Raw genomic sequence first — 7,537 nt, 5'->3', positions numbered from 1 at the left:
CCGTTGACCCGTTGACCCCCCCCTGCCCCCCAGGTACCAGTACCCCTCGCTGGAGCAACTGGCCGAGATGATCCCCTGCATCCTCCTGTACCTCAAGTGAGTTGGGGGGCTGCCCCATAGCGGGGGGGGGGGGGGGGTCAGGATGACCTTGACCTCGTGACACTCCACCCCCCGCCCCCAGCATCATCAGCATCATCGGGATGGGGGTGGGGGCCGGCGCCTTCGTCCTGGCGAAATTTGGGGTGAGTGGGGCTGGGGGGGGGGGGGGGGGGGCACATGGAGGGGCTCGGGGGTGGTTATGGGGCATCTTGGGGGGGGGAGATCTGTGGGTCCTTGGAGGGGGGGTCCTGAGGGTCTCTGGGGGGGGTGTATGGGGCATCTGGGGGGGGTTCTGTGGGGTTCTGTGGGTCTCAGGGGGGCTATGGGTCACCTGGGGGGGATCTGTGGGTCTGGCGGGGGGGTTGCGGGGCATCTGGGGGGACACATGTGGGTCGGGGGGGGGTGAGTGTCATTGTGGGTCTGGAGGGGGTTTGGGGGGGTTCCTTGGGGGAGAACTTGGGGGTCGCTGTGGGGCTGGAGGGATCTGGGGGGGTTCTGGAGGGGTCCTGAAGGGTCTCCGGGGGGGGAATTTGGGGGTCTGGGGGGGTCGCCGTGGGTCTGGAGGGCTCTGGGGGGGAATCTATGGGGCTGGGGAGGTCGCTATGGGGCAGGGGGGTCACTGTGGGGCAGGAGGGCCCTTGGGTGGGATCGCTGTGGGTCCGGAGGAGGTTTGAGGAGCTCCTGCGTTGGGTTCTTGGGGGTCACTGTGGGGCCGGCGGGGAATCTATGGGTCCGGGGAGGTGTCTATGTGGCAGAGAGGGCCGCCGTGGGGCAGGAGGTGACCCCCGGCCCTGCCCCACAGCTGCTGCACCCCGAGGTGGTGGAGGGGCTGGTGCTGGTCAACATCGACCCCCAGGCCAAGGGCTGGATGGACTGGGCCGCGCACAAGGTGGGGCGGCCGTGGGGCGGCCATGGGGCGGCTGTGGGGCGCTCTAGTGGGTCTCCGTGGGCATATGGGGCACCTTTAGGTCTTCTATGGGTCTCCATGGGGCACCTATGGGTCTCCATGGGGCTACGGAGCAGCCGCGGGTCACTTATGGGTCTCCACGGCGCTATGGGGCACCTCTAGATGTTCTGTGGGTCACTTACGGGTGTCCATGGGACTATGGGGCACCTATGGGTCCCGCCGGGTCCCTGTGGGTCCCACGGGTCTCTGTGGGTCCCATGGGTCTCTGTGGGTCACTGTGGGTCGCTATGGGTCACTGTGGGTCCCATGGGTCCCTGTAGGTTCCATGGGTCCCGTGGCTCCTTATGGGTCGCTGTGGGTCCCATGGCGCCCCACTTGCTGCCCCACAGCTCTCGGGCCTGACGTCCTCCACCACCGACATGATCCTGGCCCATCTCTTCACCCAGGTGGGGCCGGGGGCACTTGTGGGGCCGGGGGCATCAGTTATGGGTCCTGGGGGGTCACTTGTGGGTCGGTGGTGAGTCAGCCGTGGCCCTGGGGTGGGTCAGTTATGGGTCTCGGGGTGGGTTACGGGTCGGTTGTGGGTCCGGGGGAGCGGCGGGGGGTCAGTTGCGGCTCACTTGTGGGTCTGCCCCACAGGAGGAGCTGTCGGCCGCCCCCCCGGCCGTGCAGAGCAGCCGGGCCCGGCTGGGGGCGACCCCCAACGCCCCCCTGCTGTGGGGCGTGTACAACAGGTGGGGGGCTGTGGGGCACTGGGAGGCACTGGGTTATACTGGGAGGCACTGGGGGGGGGCTGTGGGGCACTGGGAGGGCACTGGGATATACTGGGGGGCACTGGGAGGGGGCTGTGGGGCACTGGGAGGGCACTGGGTTATACTGGGAGGCACTGGGGGGGGCTGTGGGGCACTGGGAGGGCACTGGGATATACTGGGAGGCACTGGGAGGGGGCTGTGGGGCACTGGGCTATACTGGGAGGCACTGGGAGGGGGCTGTGGGGCACTGGGAGGGACTGGGCTGTACTGGGGGGCACTAGGAGGGACTGGGCTGTACTGGGAGGCACTGGGAGGGCACTGGGCTATACTGGGAGGGCACCGGGGGGGCACCGGTGTGTACTGGGGGCACTCACCGTGGTGGTGGCGGCTCCCTGCTCCTGCTCCTGCTCCTGCCGGGGCCGCGCAGCCGCGGTGACCTGGGCCTGGCGCGCAGCGGGGCCGGCAGCCTGCGGTGAGCGACCCCCCCTCGCCCCTCTGACCTTTGACCCCGTGCCTCCGGGATGGCCTCCGACCCCCCACAGTGACCTTTGACCCCCTCTCCCCTCCACCCCCCCCCCAAAGCTGCCCCATGTTGCTGGTGGTGGGCGACGGCTCCCCCCACGAGGAGGCCGTGGTGAGTGACGTCACCTGACCCCGCCCCCCCGTGAGGTCACGTGCCGGGGTCACATGGCCCATCCCGTGACCCTCGTGGAGTCACGTGACCCCCGCCACGGCCCGTCCCCCCCCCCCCCAGGTGGAGTGCAACGCCAAGCTGGACCCCACCCAGACCTCCTTCCTCAAGGTGACCTTTGACCCCCTACACCGTGACCTTTGACACCCCACAGATGGCGGACAGAGGGGGGCAGCCCCAGCTCAGCCAGGTGAGGGGTCAAAGGTCACCAGTGCCAACGGGGGGGCGTGGCTTAAGGGGGAGGGGGCGTGGTCTGGGAGACTGAGGGGGCATGGCCTAAGGGGGGGCGTGGCCTGGCACCGGCCTTCTATGGGGAGCTGTAGTGGCAGGGCTTGGAAGGGAGGGGGCGTGGCGTAAGGGGGCACCAAAGCCATAGAAGGGGTTGGTTGGGGGGGGCGTAGCTAAGGGGGGAGGGGGCGTGGCCTCAGGGCGTCCCCCATATAAGGGGGGTGTGGGTGTGGTTTGAGGGGGAGGGGGCGTAGCCTAAGGGGAGGGAGCGGGGCTTAAAGGGGAGGGGCCCCCTATGGGGGGGTTGGGGTGTGGCTTAAAGGGGGCGTGGCCTAAAGGGGCGTGGTCTTGACCCCCCCCCGCCCCCCCCAGCCGGCCAAGCTGACAGAGGCCTTCAAGTACTTCGTGCAGGGCATGGGCTACAGTGAGTACAATTAGTGCTCATTAATATTCATGAGAGCTCATTAACCCCCCCCCCCGGGGAGAAATTAGCACCCAAGGGGGGGGGCAATTAATTGCCCTGGGGGGTAATGAAGACCCCCAGGGACAGCAATTAATGACCCCTGGGTTAATTAGTGCTCCGGGGGGGGTAATTAACTGCTTTTCCTGGGGTATAAATCTGCCCGAGGGGGTGGGGTGCATTATTAGCCCCCCTGCAGGTTAATTAATGGCCCTGGGGGGGTAATGAATGGCTGCGGGGGGGGGGGGGGGGGTAATCAGTGACCCGGGGGGGTAATTAATTGCTCCGGGGGGTTAATTAAAACGCACCCGGGAAGCGCCAAAACCACTCCAGGGTCCCGTCCCCCCCCCCAAGTCCCCCCCCAAACCCCCTTGGAACCCCCCCCCCCAAATCCATCCCCAACTCCTCCCCCTCCCCCCCCCAAAAACCCTGGGATGCCCCAAAACCACCCCAGGACCCCCAAAAATCCACCCAGGACCCCCCCAAATCTACCCAAGGCCTCCCTGAATCCCCCCCAACCCCACCCAGGACCCCCCAAATCTCTTGGGATGCCCCAAAACCACCCTGGGACCCCCCCCCCCAAATCCCCCAGGACCCTCCAAATCCCCCAGGAACCCCCCAAAATGCAGACGAGAGTCCCCAGAACCACCCCCCCCCCCCAAGATCCATCCAGGACCCCCCCAAATCCCCTTGGGATGCCCCAAAACCCCCCCGGGAGCCCCCAAAAATCACCACAGGGATACCCAAAAACCCCGGAACGGCTCAAAGCCACCCCAGAACCTTCCAGAATTCCCCAAGACCTCCTCCCAAATCACCCCAGGGACCCCCAAAACCCTCACAATGCCCCTCCCCCCCCCAACCCCACCCAGGACCCTCCGAAAATCCCCTTGGGATCCCCCAAAACCACCCCGGGACCTTCCAAAATCGACCCCCCTCCACCCCCCCCCCCAAGCCACTCCGGAACCTCCAAAAACCCCCCAGAACTCCCCAAAACGCCCTGGGACACCCCCCCCCCCCAAAATCCATCCAACGCCCCTCTGAAGCCCCCCAGGGACCCCCCCCAAAACCCCCTGGGATGCCCCAAAACCATCCCGGGACGCCCAAACCCCCGAGACCCCCCCCCTCCCCAAAAAATACCCCCAAACCTCCTGGCACCCCCTAATGCTCCCTCAGCCACCCCCCCACCCCAATCACTTGGGACCCCCCCAATCTCCCCCCAGGATCCCCCTAGAGCCCCCAACCCCCCCTAGGGCACCCCAGGGCCCCGCAAAATCTCCCCTGAGACCCCCCAAGATCCCCAATAGCCCCCTGATGCCCCCCAGGACCCCCCAATACCCCCCCCAGACGCCTCTGGGACCCCCTGAGATCCCCAATAGCCCCCTGATACCCCCCAGGACCCCCAATACCCCCCCGAGACCCCCCCCAGGAGCCTCTGGGACCCCTTGAGACTCCCCAGGACCCCCCGACCCCCCTCAGGGATCGACCCCCACCCTCCCCCCCCCCCGGCCTCAAGCTGCAACCTTCGACCCCCGCCGGAGCCGGAGCCGGAGCCGGAGCCGGAGCCGGAGCCGGAGCCACGTCCGAGCGCGCACGGAGACCGCGTTCCCGGCGCCAGAACCGACTTTTAATCCCCCGCCCCGACAAAACCGAATAAAGCGGCGGCGGCGGCCGCGGGCCGCACTGCGCAGGCGCGGCGCCCTCCGCCTCTTTAAAGGGACTCAGCGCGCCGACGCGGATCCCTCCGCCTCCGCACAGGGGCGCGTTACGCGAACCCCTCCGCGCCGCTCCCCGGCTCCGCCCCTCCGGGGGAGCGGGGCGGTGCGTCAGGCGCGTGCGGGGGGGGGGGGGGGGGGGGGTGTGTGCGCCGCCATCTTAAGGGGCTGGGCGCCATTTCGTGGGGTAGAGCGGGCGAGTTGAGGGGAAAAGTGGGCAAATTGGGGGGAAAGTGAGGGGAATTTACCGGACAGCCGTACTGCGCATGTGCGTCCTCTTTTCCGTACGGCTTATGGCGCCCCCCTGTGCCGTACAGCCGCACTGCGCATGCGCGACGTCTTTTCCGTACGGCTCATGGCACCCCCCAGTGCCGTACAGCCGTACTGCGCATGCGCGACGTCTTTTCCGTACGGCTCATGGCGCCCCCCTGTGCCGTACAGCCGTACTGCGCATGCGCGGACCCTTTTCCGTACAGTCGTACGGCTCATGGCGCCCCCCTGTGCCGTACAGCCGTACTGCGCATGCGCGGCGCCTTTTCCCTACGGCTCATGGCGCCCCCCTGTGCCGTACAGCTGTACTGCGCATGCGCGACCTCTTTCCCGTACAGCCGTACTGCGCATGCGCGGCCTCTTTTCTGTGCAGCCGTACGGCTCATGGCGCCCCCCTGTGCCGTACAGCCGTACTGCGCATGCGCAGACTCTTTCCCGTACAGCCGTACGGCTCATGGCGCCCCCCTGTGCCGTACAGCCGCACTGCGCATGCGCGGCCTCTTTTCCGTACAGCCCTACTGCGCATGCGCGGACTCTTTTTCGTACAGCCGTACGGCTCATGGCGCCTACCTCTGCCGTACAGCCGTACTGCGCATGCGCGGCGCCATTGCCGTACAGCCGTACTGCGCATGCGCGGCCTCTTTTTTTTCGTACAGCCGTACTGCGCATGCGCGGACTCTTTCCCGTACAGCCGTACGGCTCATGGCGCCCCCCTGTGCCGTACAGCCGCACTGCGCATGCGCGGACTCTTTTCCGTACAGCCCTACTGCGCATGCGCGGAGTCTTTTCCGTACAGCCGTACGGATCATGGCGCCCCCCTGTACCGTACAGCTGTACTGCGCATGCGCGGCGTCTTTTCCGTACAGCCGTACGGATCATGGCGCCCCCCTGTGCCGTACAGCCGCACTGCGCATGCGCGGCGCCTTTTCCGTACGGCTCATGGCGGCTACCAGTGCCGTACAGCCGTACTGCGCACGCGCGGCCTCTTTTCCGTGCAGCCGTACGGCTCATGGCGCCCCCCAGTGCCTTACTGCCGTACTGCGCATGAGTGGCCTCTTTTCCGTACAGCCGTACGGCTCATGGCGGCCCCCTGTGCCGTACAGCCGCACTGCGCACGCGCGGCGCCTTTCCCGTTGGTTGACCGACGGGCGCCGCCATGAGGGAGCGGGGGGCCCTTCCCCGACGGCTGCGGAGGAGGGAAGGGGTTTTTCTCCAGTTTCGGCGCCGGGGGTCGGCCGGGAGAGGGGTCGGCGGGTTCACCGGCCTCCGCCGCGTCGGTTTTGCCCCTGGGTTTGGGTGTCGGCAGGGTCCCGTCTGCTCTGGCCACCAAAGGGTGACGGACGCGGCAAGCGGGGCCCCGTGAGGAGGCGGGTGGGTGCGTGGTGCTGGGAGGGATGGTGCCACCGGTGGCTACGCGACACCGTGTGACGGCTTGGCGGTGGGGTGTTCTTGTTTTTGTGGTTTTTTTTTTAATTTTGGAGGCGCGAAGTGGCGAGTAAAGCGGGATCTTGGCACCGGACGCGACTCGGGCAAGGCGAGCGATGGCTGGTGGCCTGCAGCAGCGATTCTTTCTCCCACGTTGTACGGTGGGTGAAGGTTCAAGTGTCCTTTGGGTCTGTTTTCCGGGGCGTCTGTGAGCCTCAAAGCGGCAGCCCGAAACCATGGGGGACAGGCGGGCGCGAGGCCGGGGTAAAGGAGCAGGAGACGGGAATGGCCGCGGGCAGGCTGAGGTTTTCGGGCGGTATCTCAGCCCACGCCTTTTGGTTGGCTTTTTTTTTTTTCCCCTTCGGGCGCAGGACGCGCGTGGAGAGGGGCTAAGCCGAGGCAGCGGCGAGGAGGCGCTTGGGGCCGGTGACTTCTCGCGCGGGCGACGGTCGTTTTGTGTCCCGGTGTCTCCGGCGAGGACGGCCGCGGCGAGCAGCGTCCTGTCGTGCTTCGGAGGAAGGGGAAGCCGCGGGAGAGGTCGGCGCTGGCCTCTCCGCAACTTCTCGCTGGCGCCGTTTTCTTTTCCTCAATGGCGGACGATGAAGAGGAACCTGGTGACCAAGGGAATGTCCCGGAGGGTCGAGGCGCTGGGTTTTTTTTTTTGACGACAAGGGATTTAAGGCCTCCGGCCCTCCGGAAGCCAAGTTGAGCGGCCGGAGCCGGGGAGGGCTTGGGAGGAGGGGAGAAGTTTGGGAGTCGCAGGGAGGCGTTTTGGAGACGGGCAGAGGGCTGGACGCCGTCCCCTTTGGGTAGGCAATGGGAGCGGGATGGTCGTCAGCACGACGCTAGCGCGAGCCGGGCAGGGCGGTTCCGGCCTGTGTCCGTTGTGCGGTGTGCGCGGCGTGTTTTCTGTGGCTTAGACCTTCCGTGGGTCTCGATGTTCTCCCTACGCTTGAGGAGCGCGGTCTGTGCTTGAGGCACCATCCCTAGAGC

The 7,537-nt window shown here is 67.0% G+C and overlaps 1 long non-coding RNA gene across 1 annotated transcript; it reads left to right on the top strand.

Moving 5' to 3' along the window:
• Positions 1-877: 877 nt before the first annotated feature.
• On the top strand, positions 878-1,729 carry LOC141737107 (uncharacterized). The gene is made up of 3 exons (XR_012585142.1): positions 878-988; positions 1,396-1,452; positions 1,646-1,729. It is a non-coding gene; the product is annotated as an uncharacterized LOC141737107 (long non-coding RNA).
• The last annotated feature ends 5,808 nt before the right edge of the window (positions 1,730-7,537 follow it).

The sequence above is a fragment of the Larus michahellis genome, unplaced genomic scaffold (genome assembly GCF_964199755.1).
Source record: "Larus michahellis unplaced genomic scaffold, bLarMic1.1 SCAFFOLD_26, whole genome shotgun sequence".
NCBI lineage: Eukaryota > Metazoa > Chordata > Aves > Charadriiformes > Laridae > Larus > Larus michahellis.
The sequence above is the reverse complement of the archived record's forward strand: the minus strand, read 5'-3'. Positions and strand labels throughout refer to the sequence as shown.